Source organism: Vicugna pacos, chromosome 16 (genome assembly GCF_048564905.1).
Source record: "Vicugna pacos chromosome 16, VicPac4, whole genome shotgun sequence".
In the NCBI taxonomy this organism is placed as follows: Eukaryota; Metazoa; Chordata; class Mammalia; order Artiodactyla; family Camelidae; genus Vicugna; species Vicugna pacos.
This window is the reverse complement of record NC_133002.1, coordinates 3,762,163-3,783,472: the sequence shown is the minus strand read 5'-3', so window position 1 is coordinate 3,783,472 and position 21,310 is coordinate 3,762,163. Positions and strand designations below refer to the sequence as shown.

Here is a 21,310-nt window from a genome sequence, read left to right as displayed (position 1 = left end):
AAATTTTAAATTCTTTGGTATGTCTCCCAAGTAGTCTGATTCAGTAAATTGCAAAAGAAAACAGAAATGAGAGCAAGAATTACAGAAAAATGAGACTTCTTTTTTCCAGAACACTGACTCTACTTTAGCCAGTGGAAGTGGCTGAATCTCTCTCTTTTTTTTAATATAATAATTAAAATACTGGTTTCTCCCTAGCCCTACCTAATAGATGTCAAATAAGTGTTTTAAGTGTATTGTTTTAAAGAGGCACCAAATTATTAGTTTGTCTGGGATATGTTTGTGTCTCCATCTTTCCCTGGAAGAGGAATGGAATAGGAAAGGCATCACAGAGGAGATGGCTTGTGGCAACCTCCAGGGATGAAATTTATCTGGGAGGAGGAAGTAGAGAACAGGGAATGCTTCTTCTTCCCCTAGATTCACCAGTTCAAGGTCTCCGATTTCTAAGATATGGTCTTTTCTCTCTTTGGAATGGCATCTCCTGAAGCTGACCATTTTACCATCATGAAGGTAAGTCATAATCATTTAGTTTGTAAGCACTTCTTAGATACTTTCCCAAATTAGCAAGCCCACTAAGATAAATGCCAAGATATTTCTTGACACACTATTTTGACTTCAGGCTGTTAGTCAGGATTCCCATAAGGTATCAAATGTCATTAGGCTTGGGCATGTTGGACTGATGTACGGGGAAAAAAATACAGCCATTGGCACAGGATTTTAGTTAGTCATCCTTTTAGGTGCTAGGGATTAAAATCCAGGATCCTCTTCCCTTGAGTTTCAAACAAAGAGCTTCCCTTTAAATCCTCCAAGTTTTAGTGGCTCTTAGCCTTTTGTTCCATGGAAAGTAGCCAAGGACAGTTGAACAGGGCTGATGGTCTGAGTGGGGTCTCCCAGCACCAGGCTCTGTCTCCCTCAATCTTAACCAAAGAGTGATGGTAAAAGTAAAGCCTGGAATTTCACTATAGCAATACTTTTCTCCTACTGCAAATCCAGAGTCTGCACATGGGGTTTCATCCCATTCCTTTGTGCCTTGAGATTCCCTTCATATCCTGACTGGGTGGACACAGAACTCTTTATACCATAGACCCTGGAGCCCCCAAGTAGAGCAACTTCATCTCTAACTCCTAAGCCTTCACCCTGAAATTCCTGTAAGTAACTCTGTAACCCGCAGCCTAGAAGGCCACAAAAGCAGGTTTTATTTTGGCCTACTAGTAAGTTAGGACAATGGACGGTCCCTTTAGAATCACAGAGTATCAGTGCTTCTTAGACAACGTTGTCTGGCTCCCTTATTGTACAGATGGATAAGCTAAGGCCTAGAAAGGTGAAGTGTCTTGGCCAAAGTCATATATCCTTTTAGTGAAGGAAGTTAATACCCAGGACTCCTCATCCAAATGCCCTTTTCACCTTCCACTTTGACTTTCTTAGGAAAATACTGGTAGAAGTCAGAACATTTTAAGAAGGAAGACTTATGAGGCAGGCTAGTGTGGTGCAAAGAGCCCATGAATTGAAATGGGAAGAACTGAACTTGAGTTCTAACCATAATTACCAGGAATGCAATGTTTCTGAACCCACGCTTCAGTTTCATCATCAACAAAATGGGCTAGTTTTATTATAAGACTGTGGTGAAGATAAAAGTACTTTGTAAGTCATAAAATATTATAGAAACAAAGAGCTCCACATAAGGAGTCTGAGCTGCAGAGAGGGCTCTGAAACTGTGTGCAAAGTATTTTGTTTTTGTGCATTTTTCTGGGAAGAGGATCCATAAATTGCATTAGATTTTATTACCCAGAAAAATTAAGAAAAGCCACTGATGTTAGTATTCAACACCACTATCATTGACCTACGAACTGTTCTAGTTCTACAGAAGATGAACAAAACTTAATTCTTGTGCTGGAGGGACCATTTTTGAGAAATTCATAGAGTTGCCAGCTAAAATACAAAGTGCCACTCACATTTGAATTTCAGATAAACGACAAAAACTTTCAGTGTAAGTATGTCCCAAGTAACACTTATTTGAAATTCAAATTTAACTGGGAATCCTACATTTTTACTTACAAATTCTGGCAGTCCATGAAATTTACTCTCATCAGCAGGGAAAAGGTGACTTGTGTTTCAGTGAGCTCCTCTTTCAGATCTTCTTGTGACACATTCCCATTGGCAGAGAGTTGGATGAGGATTATAATGTATTCAAAAAGCAAAACCAAAAGTCAGGGGCCACACTGAAGATCAGAAAATTTAGAGATTATTTTAAATTAAAGCATGTCACTTTCTTGATGCCACAGCAGGGGCAGATTCAAACTTTGTGCAGCCTGAATTCTATAAAATGGTGGAGACCCTCTTTACGAAGAAGAATGCAAAGTTACAAGTACAAAATTAGGCGTAAAAGTGTGTGTATATTTAAATGAGAAAAAAATTAAAATAAATTACTGGATGTTTAGAACAGTGCCTGGTATTATAGTAAGCACTCAATAGTGTAAAAACAAACAAAAAACAGTAAGAGGATTCTGGGAAGATCACACAGTAGGAAGAACCAGAACTCTATCTCCTCACTTAGACAATAATTGCACTGGAAGAATCTGTCTGCTGTAATTTTGCAACTCTGGAGTGTACTGAAGCCTCACAACTTCCAGAGGAAAACTAGACAGCAAAATTGTGATTAATTTCAGTCAATTTTAGCTCTTAGCCCAGTAGCAGCTATGCATTCCCCACACACCTCAGCCTCATTGCAGGCAGCTGTGCCTGTGTTCACGAAGTAGCTTGCATACTGCTTACAGTGGACAAAAAGGACTGTTCTTCAGGTATCGGGGACCTATGCTCTGATCACTGATCACACAGGTTCAGGTAAAGAGGCTATGGCCATTGCTGTTGTATACTCCCCACTCCTTGTTGCAAGGCCTTCCCCTCAGGTGGGAGTGATTGTCAGGGGACTCAAAAGGACAGAGCCTTTTTCCCCCTCATTTTTTATCTTAAGCTTTTGGGAGCCAGACACTGAAGACAAGGACATTCAAAAGCAACCACATATACAGGAAAAATCAGAAAGTCACCATGCATGCCCTGGGGAAGGACCAGGCTCAGAAAAGACATGAGAAGACCTTGAGTTTACACTTCAGGATAATCCTTGGTACAGAGAAAGCCTACAATAATCAAAAAAAGGAACAATAACTAGAACTAAAAACACTAACCCTGGGGAAGAAAGAGAATGTGATTTCAAAAATTATCACATTATTAGATTCCAGTTATTAGAGTATTAATTCAACATACAGTTTTTAACAACAACAACAACAACAAAAACCCCAAGGCATACAAAGAAACAGAAAAACATGGCCCATTCAAAGGAAATAAACCACAGAAACTGTCCTGAAAAAGACCTTATGGTGAATCATCTAGGCAAAGACTTTAAAACATCTGTCTTAAAGCTGCTCAAAGAACTAAAGAAATATGTGGAGAGAGTCAAGAAAAAAATACATAAAAGAAATAAGTCATGAGGATGTAGTGAACAACATGGTGACTATAGTCAATAATATTGTAGTGCATTTTTCAAAGTTGCCATGAAAGTAAATCTTAAAAACTCTCATCACAGGAAAAAAGGTTTTTGTAACTTGGTGTGGTGAAAGACAGTGACTAGACTTCTGTGATGATCATCTCTCAGCATATACAAACATTAAATTGTTATGTTATCACCTGAAACTAATATAATGTTTGTTATATGTCAAGTATACCTCAATAAAAAAAAGAGAAAAAGGAAAACAATGTATGAATATAATGGAAATATTAGTGAAGTGATTGAAATCTTCAGAGAAACCAGAAAGAAATTATGAAGCAGGTAAAGTGCAATAATTGAAATGAAAACTTCACTAGAAAGATTACTAGAAAGCAAGTTTGAGCAGGCAGAAGAAAGAATCAGCAAACTTAAAGATAGGACAATGGAAATTATTAAATCTGAGAAACAGAAAGAAAAAAGATAGACACGAACAGTGCCTAAAGGAACTGTGGGATGCCACCAATTAGACTGACATACAACTCATGGGAGTCCTAAAAAGATGAGAGAGAGAAAAAGGCAGAGGGAATAGTTTAAAAAATAATGGCAAAAACTTCCCAAATTTCATGAAATACATGAATATAAACATCCAAGGAGCTCAGTGAACTCCACGATGAACTCCAAGAAATAAACACAGATGGAAAGATACACTGTGCTCTTGGATTGGAATATTGTTAAAATGATCATACTATCCTAGGCAATCTACAGATTCAATGCAATCCCTATCAAAGCACCAAGGGCATTTTTCACAGCACTAGAACAAATAATTTGAAATTTTTTCTGGAAACACAAAAGCCCCCAAATAGGCAACACAATCTTGAGAAAGAAGAACAGAGCTGGAGGAATCATGCTCCCTAACTTCAGACTATACTACAAAGTTACAGTAATCAAAACAGTATGCTACTGTACAAAAATAGACACAGAGGTCAATGGAACAGAATAAAGAGCCAAGAAATAAACCCACAAACCAATGGTCAATTAATCTATGAGAAAGGAGTCAAAAATATACAATGGAGAAAAGACAATCAATTAGTGGTCCTGGGAAAACTGAACAGCTAAATATAAAAGAATGAAATTAGAACATTCTCTAACACCACATACAAAAATAAACTCAAAATGGATTAAAAACCTAAATGTAATACCAGAAACCAAAACTCCTAAAGGAAAACATGGGCACAATACTCTTTGATATAGATCATAGCAACATATTTTTTGGATATGTCTCCTACAGCAAAGGAAATAAAAGCAAAAGTAAGTAAGGGGGGTCTAAGTAAACTTAAAAGCCTTTGCACAGCAAAGGAAACCATTGGCAAAATGAAAAGACAATCTACTGAATGAGAGAAAATATTTGCAAATGATATGACCAACAAGGGGTTAATATTCAACATATATAAACAGCTCATATAATTCAACATCAAAAAACACACAACCCAATTAAAAAATGGGCAGACCTAAATGGACATTTTTCCAAAGAAGATATACAGATGGCTAACAGGTACACGAAAAGGTGCTCAACACTGCTAATTATCATAGAAATGCAAATCAAAACCACAATGAGATATCACCTCACACCTGTCAGAATGGCTATCATGAAAAAGAACACAAATAACAAATGTTGACAAGGATATGGCGAAAAGAATACTTTCTTACAGTGTTGGTGGGAATGTATATTGCTGTAGCCACTGTAGAAAACAATATGGAGGTTTCTCAAAACTAAAAATAGAATTACCACATGATCCAGCAATTCCACTCCTGGGTATATATCCTCCCAAAATGAAAACATGAATTCAAAAAGATACACACACCCCAATGTTCATAGCAGCATTACTTACAATTGCCAAGATATGGAAGCAACCTAAATGTCCATCAACAGATGAATGGATAAGGACAATGTGGTATATACTGTATAATGGAATACTACTCAGCCATGAAAAAGAAGGAAATTTTGCCATCTGCAAGAACATGGATGGATTTGAAGGGTATTATGCTAAATAAGTCAGAATGAGAAAGACAAATAACTGTATATCACTTAAATGTAGAATCTAAAGAATACAACAAACTGATAAATATAGCAAAAAAATAAACAGACTTACAGATATAGAGAACAAATTAGAGGTTACCAGTGGGGAGAGGAAAGAGGGGAGGGGCAATATAAAGGTATGGGATAAAGAGGTACAAACCATTATGCATAAAATAAACTACAAAGATATTGTACAACACAGGAAATATAGCTGATATTTTATAAGTATAAATAACCTTTAAAAATTGTGAATCACTATACTGTACACCTGTAACTTATAGAATATTGCACATCAACTATACTTTCAAAATTTTACATATATATAAAATAAAAAATAAAATGAAAAGAATAAATAGCCCAACAAAAAATAAATAAGTAAAAATAGAAAGAAGGGGGAAGATCACTATGTGATAAAATTTATGTCTACAGATTGGCATTTACTATATGACAATTGCTTAAAGCCTATACTGGTTAACTCTCTATTAGCAGCTGACAAGAAATAAAAACATCCTTACCCAGCATCTTAAAAAACAGAGAGAGAGGCAACCACCAGGATACATTGTGATCAAACTGCCCAAAGACAAAGAGGGAGTTTTGAAAGCAGTGAGTAAGCAACTCCTCATGCAAAGGATCCTCAATAAGGTTACTAGCAAATCTCTCAACATAAATTTTGTTTTTTTGTTTTGTTTTGCTTTATTTTGGTATTTTTTATTTATTCTTTTTTTTATTGAGGTATAGTCAGTTTATAATGTTGTCAATTTCTGGTGTACAGCATAATAGTTCAGTCATACATATACATACATATATTCACTTTCATGTTCTTTTTCATTATAGGTTAATACAAGATATTGAATATAGCTCCTTGTACTACACAGTAGAAACTTATTGTTTATTCAACATAAATTTTGGAGGCCAGAAGGCAGTGGGCTGATATATTCAACGTGCTAAAAGAAAAAACTATCAACCAAGAATCTTATATTTGGCAAAATAGTCCTTCAAAAGTGAGGGGAAAATTCAGACATTCCCAAGCACCAGGGGAATCTGTGACCAGTAGACTTAAACTGCAAGAAATACTTAAAAGGAGTCCTGCAGGTTGAAACAAAAAGACACTAGACATGAAAATGATTATAAATCAATAAAAAATGTTAAAAAAAAAAGACACTAGACAATGACTTGAAGTTATATGAAGAAATAAAGATCTCAGTAAAGGTAAATACATGAGCAATTATAAAAGCTGGTATTATTGTGTAACTCCACTTTTTGTTTTCTACACAATGTAAGAGACTGATACATTAAAATATTATTAACTTATGTTTTGAGACACATAATGCATAAAGATGTAATTCTGTGATATCAACAACTGAATGAGGTAGGGAAGAAGCTGCTAAAGGAGCAGAGGTTTTGTTTTATTGAAGGTAAGCTGGTATAAATTCAAATTAAAATGCTATAACTAAAGCTATAAGATGTTAAATGTAATCCCCAGCAAATATCTAAAGAATTTTTTAATGAAGTGATAAAAAAATTTAAATGTTTCATTATAAAAAATCAAACTAAACACAAAAGAAGGCAGTAATAGAATAAATAAGTCATAAAGGCTATAAGGTGTATCAATAACAAATAGGAAAATGACTGAAGTAAGTGCCTCCCCATCAGTAGTTACTTTAAATGTAAATGAATTAAATTTTCCAATCAAAAGACAGATTGTTAAAAAAAAGATTGGCAAAATGGATGAAAACACATGATCCAACCATATGCTGTCTATAAGATTCACTTTAGGTCCAAAGACATAAATAGGTTGAAAGTAAAAGGATGGAAAAGAAAATCCACTCAATAGTATAATTGCTATACTAACATCAGACAAAACAGACTTTAAACCAGAAAGTGGTTATAAGAGATTAAGAAGGACACTGTATATTAATAGAAAGTTCAATACAACAAGAAGATGTAACAATTGTAAACATCCATGCACCTAATAACAGACCAACAAAATATATGAAGCAAAATTGTATGGAATTGAAGGGAGAAATAGATAGTTCTACATAATAGTTGGAGTTCAGTATCCCATTCTCAATAATGGATGGAACAACTGCATATACAGATGCAGAAGAATGAAGCTGGACCCTTACCTAGCACCATGTACAAAAACTAACTCAAAATGGATCCATGAGCTAAATATAAGACCTAAAACTATAAAATACTTAGAAGAAAACATAGGACAAAATATTCTGACATTTGACTTGAATGACAATGGTTTCTTGGATATGACACTAAAGGCGCAGGCAACAAAGAAAAAATTAGACAAATTCAACTTCATAAAAATTTACAGTGTACATGAAAGGATACTATAAAGACAGTAAAAAGTCAACCCAAAGAATGGGAGAAAACATTTGTAAATCATATCTGATAAAGGATTAACATCCAGAATATATAGAAAATGGCTAAACGTTACCACCAACAAAAACAAAAACAAAAAAATGGGCAAAGGACTTGAGTAGACATTTCTCTAAAGAAGATACACAAATAGCCAATAAGCACATGGAAGGATGCTCAAAATTACTAATTGTTAGGGAAATACATCAAAAACTACAGAGAGACACCACCTCACATCTATTAGAATGGCTATGATAAAAAAAATAATGATAACAAGTGTTGGCGAAGATATGGAGAAACTGGAACACTTGTGCACTGTTGGTGGGAATATAAAATGGTACAGCTGCTATAGGAATGGTATGGAAATGATTCAAAAATTTAAAAATAGAATTACCACATGATCTAGCAATTCTATTTCTGAATATAAAACCAAAGTAAATGAAAGATGTTCTTGAAGAAGTATCTGTATACCCATGTTAATAGCAGCATTATCCATAATAGCTAATACATTAAAGCAACCCAAGTGTCCATCAACTGATGAATGGATAAGCAAAATATGCTATATACATACAATGGTATATCATTCAGTCTTAAAAAGGAAGGAAAGTCTGACATACACTATAACGTGGATGAACCTTGAGGACATTTTCCTAAGTGAAATATGCCAGTCACAAAAAGACAAATACTGTATGATTCTACTTACATGAGATACCTAGACTAGTCAAATTCATAGTCGGAAAGTAATATGGTGGTCACCAGGGGCTGAGGGGAGGAGGGAATGGAGAGTTATTGTTTAAGGGGGTTTAGAGTTGCACTTTTGTGAGATGGAAAGAGTTCTGAAGATGGATGATGGTGATGGCTGTATAACAACATCACTGTATTTACTGCCTCTGTACTATACACTTAACAATAGTCAAGATAGTAAATTTTATGTTTTATCAATTTACCATGATAAAAAAATTGGGGAAAAAAGTAGAAATCAATGCTTCCTGTCCATGACACATATATAGAAATAATATCCAGGTGGTCTAAAATTGCACTGTTACTTTGGATTTATGTAATTGATGAAGGATTAATACCTTGAATAGGGGGGTACTTAAGAAATAAATATTTGTTAATGAATGTTTCATTTCTCATGGGGATATTCTCCAGGAATGAAGGGCAGAGCAATGTCATGATAATCTTTATGTCACATTTCTTGAATTAAGCAAAGATACACTTGGGAAAATACAAAATACCTACATAGATTTTTGGAAATGATATACAAGTTGTACCTTTTTTCAATTTAACTTTTGCTTTTTCTTTTTTTTATTTTGGCTTACAACTGCATGATAGAAATTTTGAATTTAGAAATATTGGTTCTCATATTTTATATAGCACCATTTTCCTTTTTTCTTAAAATGAAGATTCACCTGTCCTTAAAAAAACTGTTCAAAAGGTAATATACTCATTACTGATTCTTCAATTTGCTGGCAAATAAAATGTAGTAACTGTTCAGTTGGTCTTTGCATTAGATATATTGTTATAAAAAAATGCCAGGATTTTTTTAAAAGTAGCCTATCTAATTTCTTTCTAAATTTTTAATGCCTTTTTTTAGTTTAACTCTGCTTTTAAAAAATATACACACATGTTTGGAATAAAAGCCAGTTTTAAAATTTATTCTATATTATATGCTGTTAAGCAGTACTGATAGAAAAATTTCTGACACAGTTCCTTCTCAAAGCATTTGAAAATTCATACAAATTTATGCATGGAAAACACATGAAAGGGCACCTATCAAAATCTAGCAGCAATTTTCTGTTGGCGACAGTGAAATTACAGGCAATTTTTATCTTCTTTTTCCCTATCCATATTTTTAAATTTTCTATCAAGTAAACATATTACAATGTAGAGATAACTCTTGAGAAAAAGAAAACTATACAGGAGAAATGATCTTTGGGATATTAAACTTGACATTTGGAAGTCTGAATTTTCACTTAGCATATTTTATCACCATTAATGGATTTGGATGTAATTGGAGTTACAGCTCACCTTGCCATCTGTTAAATGGGAGTGACGGAAATACCTTCTTCACACAGTTACTCTCAGAGCAGCAGAGAGCTTATTTAAGGCACCTCCCATAGTGCCTGGCACACTGTATGTGCTTAATAAACTGTAGCTGTTGTTATTATTAGTATATCTTAAAACTGTAAAAATAAACTCCCTAGGTACCATGTAAGCCTTATTTAACCACATTTTCAAATCAACAGGAGGTAAACAGTTTGATCCTTTAGAAAAGCAATCAGAAAATTAAGCTGCTTTTTCCCCCCCAGATTTTCAATTAATGAAATACTACAAACACACAGAAGATATCAAGAGAAACCCACACCCTTTCTTACTCTTCTTAGAAGCAAAATATTACAGATACAACTAAAGCCCTAAACTCTCCCTTCCCCTTTCCTATCTCTCCAGAGATAGTCACAACCCTAGAGCTGACTTCCATGCACATTTACTCCATGCACATTTTTGTACTGTTTCTACTTATATCCATTACTCTCCATATTTACATCCATACTTTATATCCATAAATAATACATATAATTGTTTACATGTGAGGAAACATGAGCCTAATCGGAAATTCCTTCCACTTGGGATGCTCTTCTTCTCCATTTCCCCATCTTAAAGAATAATTTGTTTTTAATAAAACTTTGCCTGATCAATATGAAATGACTCCAATTGTAAACCTTGCATTCTATATTGATGCATGTTTAGCTTTAAACCAAATAAAGTTACAGAAAGACAAGCCAAACCTCCCTGAGGGCTCCATGTAGAATGTTTTGTAATCCACATTCTAATTATGACTTTTAAAACATACAACTTAGAAAAGTAATTACATCTTAATAAGTTTGTTCATTTATTAAATTGGGTTTTACTCTAAAATATTTATGTTACTATGTAAACAGAACAGATCTAATTAATCAAGTCAACAAGGGAATGAATGCAGTTATACACAGAAATAAAATCTTTTTCTAAACCATATTCAAATTTAAAGCACCAAATCATTTTTGGAAAAGAATTACTACCTCTCCAAGTTATTAATGCAAATCCCATTTCTTCAAATTTTGTTTTTCAACCTGAAAATAAAATTTATGGAGAGCTGTTACTGCAAACTATGACACATGATTAGTACATATACAGACAGAGGATTACTAACACATTTATGGCAACCTGAGTGATGGACCCATGCTATCTCCTACTGGTCACCACTTCTCTTCTCACTTCACTTCTAACGTTAGGAAATTTAAGAATGTTGCGTCTCAGGCCTCTGCTCACAACCTAAGAAATAAAGTGAATGATGATAGTCTGTGCATGTGAGTAGGAAAAACTCACTCCTCCTCCTGTGTGTTTCTCCTTTACTACTCAGAGAGAACATTTCACTTCTGACACTTCTGATCACCAAATGTATGGGTGTTTTTCCCCTACAAAGCTATTCTCTGTGACATCATCATAATTCAGTTCTGAGACAACCAACTTGTATTAGCAACAGATCTCAGAAAATAAGGGCTCAGCCCCACAAGACTGCCTTCCTCCAACACTTCAGATGCCAATCACAAGTCCTAGGTTGTCACCTGTGCTTCTGACAACTGGCTATAAATCAGGGTTCCCATGACCTCCTTCTTGGGTATGATAATTTACTGGAATGACTCACAGAACTCAGTGAAACACTTACTTATGTCCATTGGCTTATTACATAATAAGGGATCTGATAAAGAATACAGATGAACAGCCAGATGACGAGATACATAGGGAGAGTTCTGGGAGGGTCCTGAGTGCAGGAGCTTCTGTCTCTGTGGAGTTGGGGTGCGTCACTCTCCCAGTACTTGGATATGTTCAACCTGGAAGCTCTCTGAACCCCATATTATTGGTGTTTTTTTGAAGGCTTCATCACACAAGCATAATTAATTAATAACTTTCCATTTCCAGTCCCTGACCCCTCTCTGAGAATGGGAGTTGGGCAGAAAATTTCAAGTTTCCAGCCATAGTTTTGTCTTTCTGGTGACCAGTCCCCAACCAGGAGCCATCCAGGAGCCCACCCAGAGCTACTGCCTAAAGACACTCCTGCCAACCTGGAAAGTCCAAGGACTTAGGAGTCCTGTGTCAGGAACCAGGGTCAAAGACCAAATAACAGAACAAAAGATGCTCCTAATGCTCTTGTCACTTAGGAAATTACAAGTTTTAGGAGCGCTGTGCCAGGAACCAGAGTCAAAGACTAAACATTAGAAAAAAAGATTCTCCCAGCACCCCTATTTATAAAAATTTTAGGAGCCATGTGTCAGGAACAGAGAGCAGAAATCAATATGTATATATACTTCTTATTATTTCACAGTATGATACACAACTCTGTCTCTTTCTTTACCATGAACTTCTCTTGGCTTTCTAATACAGAAGTCTGATAATGAGTTTGTCTTTTCAGGAAAACACAGGATTAATTTCTCTGCTGCAACTCCTGGTATCTATCTATCTATGCATCCATCCATGTATACAGTTGATCCCTTCATTATAATTTATTTAGAAACTACAGAGAAAAAGTACCCAAACAATGAATTTGTTAAGCTCAAATTCTCAAAGCCATCATATTTGTCAGGCAGGATCTACCCAAATATAAAGAAAAGTCTTGACTCAGAGCTTAAACTACACCGAGGATGCTTGAGAAGCAATAATATTGTGTTCAAAAAGAAGTTGAAACTCTAATATTTGAATTAAAAAAAAAAAAGTAAACTCTGAGCTCCAGAGGGCAGAATCCATGTCTTACTCATTTTTGCCTTATACTACCTCTAACACATAGCAGATGTTCCATAAACTTTTAAATAAAAGAAGGAATGATTAAATAAATAGAATTAGTTTTAGTGGGGTTATGTTCTTGGCCCTGATTCAGATATGTCTAATTTTTCTAGCCTGGTGAAACCTTTTTGAATGCTGCTGATGTTACCTGAAAAACTGGGTTTGCCTCTTGGCGGGTGTCAAGCCAAAAGATCAGGAGAAGGAAGAATTTATTATTTGCAGCAAGCAAGGAGAACACCCTGGGGATCTTTCTCAAAGCAATGTCTCCCCAAACAGCAAAATTGGGGAAGTTTTAAGCTAAGGGTACATCCATATTCATGAAGGGGCTTGGGTGAGGTCACAGAATTGAGGCAAAGGTTGACAGGGCCCAAACTTTGGTTAATTTAAATCATGAGGGTGAGAAAAGGTCAACATCATCATCCCTTAGGTTCTAGTTGATCTGGTGATCGAATGCTTCAGGCTAATCTTTATCACTGAAACAGAACTGGGAGTCTGATAACAACTGATAAATTATCTTTGCTATTGTTATTTCTCTTGCCTGTTAACAGGCATTCTTTTGTTCCCTTTAGATCATTAATTACTGAGACCTGTTCAAGGACAGGCATTGTGGCCAGGCTTAGATTACTAAATGGCCCAGGCCAAAAATGGCTTCTCTTATGTCAAGAAAGCTATGCCTGGTTCTCTTTCTCTGGATACTCCCTATCCTATTTGCTTACAGTTCCATCTCTGATCTCCCATGAGATTGCAGGTAAACTGTCGGCTAGGAATGCAGTCAACTTAAGAAGTCTGGACTGAGTCTAGATGATTCACTTCAAACTCACATGGCTATTGGTAAGAAACTTTCTGCCCTTCACCATGTGGGCTTCTCCATTCAGCTGTTTAATACATTACAGCTGGCTTCCCCCAGAGCAAGTGGTACAAGAAAAAAAGAATAATGCTGTATTGCTTTTTTAGGACCTTGTCTCTAAGTCATACTGCCTTATCTATTCATTATAAATCATTAAGTCCAGCCCACGGTCAAGGAGAGGATGACACAGAGGCATGAATCCCAGGAGCTATGGATCAGGGGAGCCATCTTAGAGTCTGGCTACCACAATTCCCTGTAAGATGTCATCTGATTTTATCATAAGCACCTCCAGAGATGGGTAGCTAGACTGAGAGGCAGCTCCATCTGAAGGAGGATTAATAAAATGGCCACATTTAGGCTAACAGATTGCTTATTCTTATGCTTGCCCTTAAAATGGTAACTGACCTGACTGACCAGTTGCTACTCACAGCTCCAGGCCCGTTGTTACAATAAAGCTATTAATTTTACTGTTTCTGCTTTATTCCAGTCGGGAAAAAAAGACAGAAAAAGTGACAAACAATATTCTCTATAGAATTGGTTGCCTGGAGGCATCATGACGCCACTCTAAGTCTTATGACGAGAAAATGATTCTGTTAATTGTTACCTATGTTTTATTGTTTGAGCAATGGCTATATAATCACCCTACCCCATCCCAAAGGTGGGTTCATAGTTTTGAAGGCACCAGCCTGCTGTGAGTCTCCTTTGCCCAGCAAAATAATAAAGCTTTCTCTCTTTTTTTAAGTTCCAAGACTCCGTCTCTGAGTTTCAATTTGGCTTGTCAGGGACGGAGGCCAATCTTTTGGCAACAAATCCATTTTTGAAGAGCAGTATGGTTTAACTTGTACTGAGTTAATATCTCCAATAACTTCCACATATCGGTTCTAACTCAATCCCAAAATGTTCTTCCACAAGACAGTCAACTATTTGAAGACATGCTACTCCAGTCACTGGAGTGACGAGAAACTCAAATTTCTTCGACTATTTTTTTCTGTGATAATCTGTTTTTCATTTTGGTCGCTTGCTCATAGGCATGGCTTCACTTTTCAAGTGTATGGGCAGAAGCAGCCTCGTACTTTGCTGGAGGGCAGAAGGAAATGGAGAAGACAGGATCCTAACTTGAGCTTGAAACTCTATTTACACAGATTGCTTTTTGCCTAATTGTATCTCATGATTGATTCTTATCAAGTTTTCAGTCAACTAAAACTCCTAGATCTGTTGCTGTTGAGCCACATATCTCTCCTCTTGAAACTGTGCAGCTGATTTTCAGACCGAAATTCAGAATCTCCTATCTATCCCTGTTAGATTGTTCTGCGTTCAGCTGCAAATGACTTACATGTATACCTCTCAAATTTTCTGATGACACAAAACTTTGATAGCAAGTTAATACTGGCAGGTTGATTTCCTCAACTCTGAAATGTCAGTGACTGTAAGAAGCACCATTGATTTCATAATGGTTTTTCAGGAAAAATGACACTACCTTATTCAAATAAATTAACCATAAGAGAGACATCATGATTTCAGAAGTATTATAATACGACAAGAATACATACTAAAATTTGTATAATATAGTGGAAATGGAAATGTTGGGTGGTGTCATTGTAAGAAGATAAGGTAGGGGGTTCCTTATAACGAATATGTGTCTACCTTTAGCCTAAAACTTCCCCAATTTTGCTGTTCAGGGAGACACTGCTTTGGGAAAGATTCCCGGTGGTCTCCTTACTTGTTGCAAGTAATAAATCCTTCCTTCTCCAGATCTTTGGCTTGGTTGTGTCTTTTGGCTCAACACCCACCAAGAGGTAAACCTGGTTTTCAGGTAACAGAACCACACAGATAAGCCACTCCAGGATTCCTGATACTCTGAAACTGTGTGAGATAATAACTGTGTTTTAAGCCTATTAATATTGGGGAGCAATAGACAACACATACAGGGATGCTGTAGCTAGTTGAAGTATCTTGTTGGACTATTTTGTCTTCCATGGTCCCTTTGGTCTTGAGAGTCTATGATCTGGTATGAGATAATGTATTTGCCTACAAGATTATTCCCCTACTGGGAGTTAATGCTAAGCAGATGAAAACAAATTGTCATCGATATGCATTATTTTGGATGGCAGAAATAGCTTTGTTACGTAGAACCTTACCTTAGTTGTGGTAATGAAATCATATTTCTATAGAGTTGGTGTTAGGCGGAGGCATGACAAGACTCCAGTCCCAGAAGCCTCTGAGATTCTGGAAGTGAGAAGAAGCACTGATTAGAAAACTTTGACAAATTTAAAAGCCATTCAAAGAATCCTGGGCATCCATCCTGGGCATCAACTTTGCTTGCCTCTTTTATGCTCTTTCTTGTTCTGGATCCATTTTTGGTTACCTGGTGAGGGTTTGTTTGTTTTGTTTTGTTTTCTTGCAGGCATTACCTCATTTAATTCTTTCAATAACATCTTGAGGGTGGTTTTATTATTATCACCCTTTATAGATGAGGAACTGATCCTGACATGGTCTTTGTCTATCCATCCCAACTGTCAACCCACTTCTGGCTACCGGGTCTCTGCTCTCAGAATCCTTCCCACAGGTAGACCCATTGTCCAGCTCAACTCTTTAGCATTTCTTTACTCTTGGTTCCACCCTTGTACCTCTATTTATCTGGGACTGACTGATTTATCTAGGTTTTCTTAGATGTAGGCTTTGCTCCACCTGTACTAATCACTTCTGATTTGCCAGAACTTGGAGGTCATTATCCACTCCTGATCATGTTCTAGACCTAGGAAGCTTTTCATTTAGCCAATATTCCAGCCCCTCCATGCCACCCTGGTTCAATTAGTCCTAGCACATGGACTCTGACAGGCACAAAGGTGTTACTACAGAAAAAAAAAAAAAAGATGGGAGTCTTTTTTGACAGACTTCAGAGCTGTATCATATTCTAAACATTCTCAGGTGGGGCACCCATCAAGGCTTATTCTGTCCTGGAAACCTATATTTTTGTGATTTCTACTCTACACCTTGTTATATACATTGCATCTTTCTTTTACTTAACATCTTAAATGATTACCCAAGTTTGCCTCTGACAGGGAAACATTGAAACAATCTTTGATGATTCATTTAAACCACTTATTTATAAAATTTTGAAGATGATCTTTGAGATACAGCACTAGGGATTGCCCCTAAGGCTCTCAAAACAAGCTTAATAAAATAGTGATTTTTCTTAGTGTACAGAACTGGGGCAGAATAGAACCTGAAAAAATAGTTACTGTTACAAACGTGTTAATTAAGATCTACTTGAAAGTAACTAATTCCTGAATCTGTCCACCTTGGCAACACCTATAGGATTCATGACTTCATGCCTGATGTCTTTCTTTTGCACTCCAGTACGGAGGTAAATCAGGAAAATGCATACCTGTTTTCTTAGACTCTTAAACACACTTTTGTACAAACCAATGCCAACAGCTGTGTTAAAAGTATATGAGAAATAGTTATTTCGGATGAGTTGAGCACCTACAAAATACTCAAGTAAATTGTGACTATTAATTTCAGTCAAATAGATGATCAAAGACATCCTCTCCTTTTGATCCTGGCTGTTCAGATTCTATTGCCTTCCTCATCAGTAGAATTCCCTGAGTGTATAGATAAAATCTGCAGAAACCTCAACAGCAACTGACAGGCAATGCCACAGCCTTTTAACTAGTGCTTTACCTCATTTTAGCACCTTATATTTCCCTACCACTTTACACCATGACATTCCTATACTGAAATCATTATGCAAAATGAAATGTGAAAGGAAGCGGTTGTCAACCATAGAAAGATCTGAGCATTCACACACCTGGGCCTTTACAGTGGGCAGTTCAAAAGCAAAGCCATCTATCTAGTCACAGAGGGAGGGGAGTTAAACTGAAATTATGACGATTCAGTGTCTTTACTACTTTGAAGACCAAAGTGTCTTTGATCCTTGTTCTGATACGTGCTTCCTGGTAACACTATGCAGAGCAGATTGCTGCATCTCAGCAACCACTTTAGCATTTAATTCTTGCTTATACCACTTTCCCAAACAATCAGGAGGAGCACAAAGAAAGCAAATATTGTACTTAGTAAACACAAGTGACAGTGTGGGAAATAAAGACTTACTTTCAAAAGTAGAGTTTTTAATTCATTTGGTCAACATAAAAGAAATACATCCTTATTAGAGAAGGTGTTGAAAATGTTAAAAAGGAAAAAGAAATAAAAAAAATCCTTACCCAACACCTTAAAAAAAAAAAGAGAGAAAGAGAGAGACAAACACCAGGATACATTACAATCAAACTGCCCACTATCAAAAGATAACCATTAATAAAACTTCATGGCATTTCCTTTTAGGTTTTTATTCATGTAGTTAAAAAAAAATTGCTGTGATCATCATATATATGTACATATATATATCCTATATAAATGCTTTTGTGTCCCATTTTCACTTCCAATTATAACACAAGCAAAAATACATATTTTAAAAGTTGTGAGTGAAAGAGTTTAGTAAAAATGTTTCATTTGAATTGGAAGTTGAGATTATAATATCAGTTGAACATCATAATACATACTTCTTCATCATTCTACCACATTTTTTGCACTATTTAAGTTGAATATTATATCTTTCTAGATTGTGAAGACTGTTACCATTCTGGACAGTGAGTGATTGTTAGCAGTTATTGCATTTTATGACAAATTTTAAATGTTTTAAATCTGTTAGTTTGTAGTAGTCTGACATTTATATCATGGAATATTTTATTCACCTCATTAACATATTACTAAAGATCTAGCATTACCTTTGAAATGAAATCATTCTACTTTTATAGTAATAATAATATCCTTCTGTGACTCAATCATTTTAAAACTCCAAGTTACAAATATTTATTAAACTCTCAATGTTCCATCAGTTCTCCTCCCACACACTCATACTGCAGTCCTGACATAAGACACATAAGGAGTAGTAATCAAGAATTTAATTTCTTTTTTTGAAAATTGTCAAAAGCTTGCTACACCAGCATCCAGCAACAGGAGGAGAAATGTCTCCAGTCTACTACGCTCCTCTCCAAGCCAGGTTTTAATTTGTTGAGAAGGGGGAAAAAAGCCTATAAAAATCTTGGCAAAATACAGAGCTGCTAATTTAATCAATTTTAGTAGTTAAGGCAGTGATTTCAAGTGCTAACGCAATCTGTTGAAAGAACTAAATTCCAAGGTAGGGGAGATTCATTTATTTCTATTTTTTCTTGCCAGTGTTCCAATCTGAGGGTATGTGGACAGCCATCATGTACCCAATGAGGGACTCCCTCTCCCAAGATTAAGGAGGATTAGGCATTAATTCAAACCCTGAGTAGCAGAGAAACATACTCTCCTTTTCCCTGGAAAAGGTTTCTGAGATGCAGATGAAAAAAACCTCAACTGATACAGTAATAGATACCTGCCTGAGACTGCAATAAAAACTAAAATCATGCTGAACCAAAAGAAATAGCTATGTGGCTTTTACGCACTGCCAGAGAGAGGGGGGCAGGGAGTGGGGGATGCTCTGCTTCTCACCCGGCACTGAAACCTCCCAGCTCTCATTGCCTCTTGTCATTAAATTTCTATTATAGCAGTATAGTGGCACCATATTTTGATATATTAACAGACACGTTTTTAATTCCTGGTAGTTCGCTTATACCTCCATTTAAAGCTATACTATGAAGCACTGATTACCTTGGGGAAGGGCTGCTACAGCAGAAGAGGATTTTTGAGTATGACAAACCCAAACCCTGAAGCTCTCTGAGCATGGACAGTTTGGAAGATCTGTGTCACCTCTAAGACCAAATAAAGTCTACCTGGATTGGAAGGTGAAGAGAGAAAAATCAGAAGGAAAGAAGAAAGTTTAGACACTGGTGGGTTCCTAAGAAGGAGTGCAGGGTTGTCTCCAATTCATCTCATCTGGTAGAGGAAACCTGTGGTGCATCCACAGATGGAGCCCAGGGAGGTTTCAAGACCAGAGTCCTCCTCACTCAGCTTGATGAGGGCACAGAAGAAATATCTGTGCCTTGGCAGGCAGGACAGAGGCAGTCTCAATGCATCTCCTGGGCCTCAGTGTGGTGTGGGGAGAAGCTTCTCCCCCCACATAACACATTCTTGGGACAGGAGCTTAGATACTCCATTAAGTTTTCTGCAGTTTAGGAATGGTGAGGGAACGTGGAAGTGAAACATGAAAAAGCATATCCAGAGAGGTTCTACAATCAAGAGGAGAGACAATGGAACAGCCACTTGGGCTAGAGACAGAGGAATCAGACAGGATGTTTCAGCAGATGTCATTTTAGCAGATGTCAGCATAGACTGATGAACAGGGACAAGACACTAGCCATTCCCACCATGATGCTCTGGCACTATGGAAGTCCCTGTATCTCAGAAGAAAAGAGCACTGGAAATCCTAAACTCACTGGACTTTAGTATCTGTCACTTGGCAGAATGATACTAAAAAGAGAGAGAGAAATTAAGTTGCAGAAAAATGAAGAAAGATACATTTCTTGAAAAACTGATTCATATTATAAGATTTATGCCAGTTACATGCATCCTATAGAATTTCCAATAAAGGTACAGCATGAATCACACACTTTTTAAAAGACTGTCATATGTATTAGACTTTGAATAACAGTTGGTCATCATGAAGGAGTAGGAAGAAAAGAATATCACTGTTGTGTTCTGATCAGTATCACATTCAGACTGGAATCACAGCTTTACCGTATTTCTCTGGAGATGGGGTAATTATTTTCCTTATTTATTCAAGAATGGATTGATTGAATCATCAAGATTCTAGAAATAACTGGAGGATTATGCCATATTGCCTGCTTGTGCTAACTGCTCAGTTGGTGGACTGACAGCGGTTTAATCATTTCTTCTTAATTCTTGTAGTGAAGTAATCTGAATGTCACTACCAGAATCTATTTCCCATCAACTTCCATATCTCTGCTATGCCAGGAGGACCTGGGATAAAGTCAGTGGGTGGGGACAAGGGTTGTCAGAAACCACAGATTAGGCAAACCGTAGGGGACCTCAAGAGAGCATTTATTTCAGTTCTTCCTTCCAAGCAGATCTGCAGCTAAATCATTCAAGAAGAATGATCTATTTTTAAAAATCCACAAGGAAAGCAATCTCTAATAATCTGTCTTGATATATAATCTATATTTTCAGAAGTTTCTTCCTTTTAGCAAATCTAGACCTAAATCCATTTCCTTTTGTTCTCCTCATAGTAAATTTCGATAAAAATACATTATACAATTCTGTTTTGAAATGCTGTTTTGGGCTTAAACATTGGCTTTTGACTTTAAAGATAGCATGTATTCTGCTAGACATGTTGACCCATTTAGAAAAAAATTCTGGCTTAAAGGAAGATTTTGTAAATATCTCTGTCAGAGGCAGGTTACTGATTGCTAAAGTGGTGATTCTATGCTGAGTGAGAAACTAATAGACAGGGTAGCTGGGCTCTTGGCTGACGTCCTCTCTTCTCAGAGGCTGCTTGGGTGGAGATACCCTTACAGGACCAGAAAGAGCCCTTCAGTTATGTCAGCTGTGAAGGAGAAGGGAAGAAACTAGAAGCAGAACCTGAGGCAGGACATCGCATTACTTAGCTCAACTCCCAAACAAGGTCACTAAATGGGTAGTGACTGATTAAGGAAGCCAGAGCAGAGGTTTGGATGGCAAAATATCCTCAAATCCGGAAGTTTCTATGTGAACCTTG

At 36.5% G+C, this 21,310-nt stretch overlaps 1 long non-coding RNA gene across 3 annotated transcripts in view; it reads right to left on the bottom strand.

Annotated features, from left to right (window-relative positions):
- Positions 1–21,310, bottom strand: part of LOC107034924 (uncharacterized) — a 131,386-nt gene that overhangs the window by 42,151 nt on the left and 67,925 nt on the right. For 2 of the 3 annotated variants that reach the window (XR_012060170.1, XR_012060169.1), the window contains 2 exons: positions 15,732–15,819; positions 10,988–11,038 (listed from right to left, as the gene is read on the bottom strand). This is a non-coding gene — a long non-coding RNA (uncharacterized lncRNA). The remainder of the gene's footprint in view (positions 1–10,987; positions 11,039–15,731; positions 15,820–21,310) is intronic. The other variant, XR_004193251.2, reaches the window with a different exon arrangement.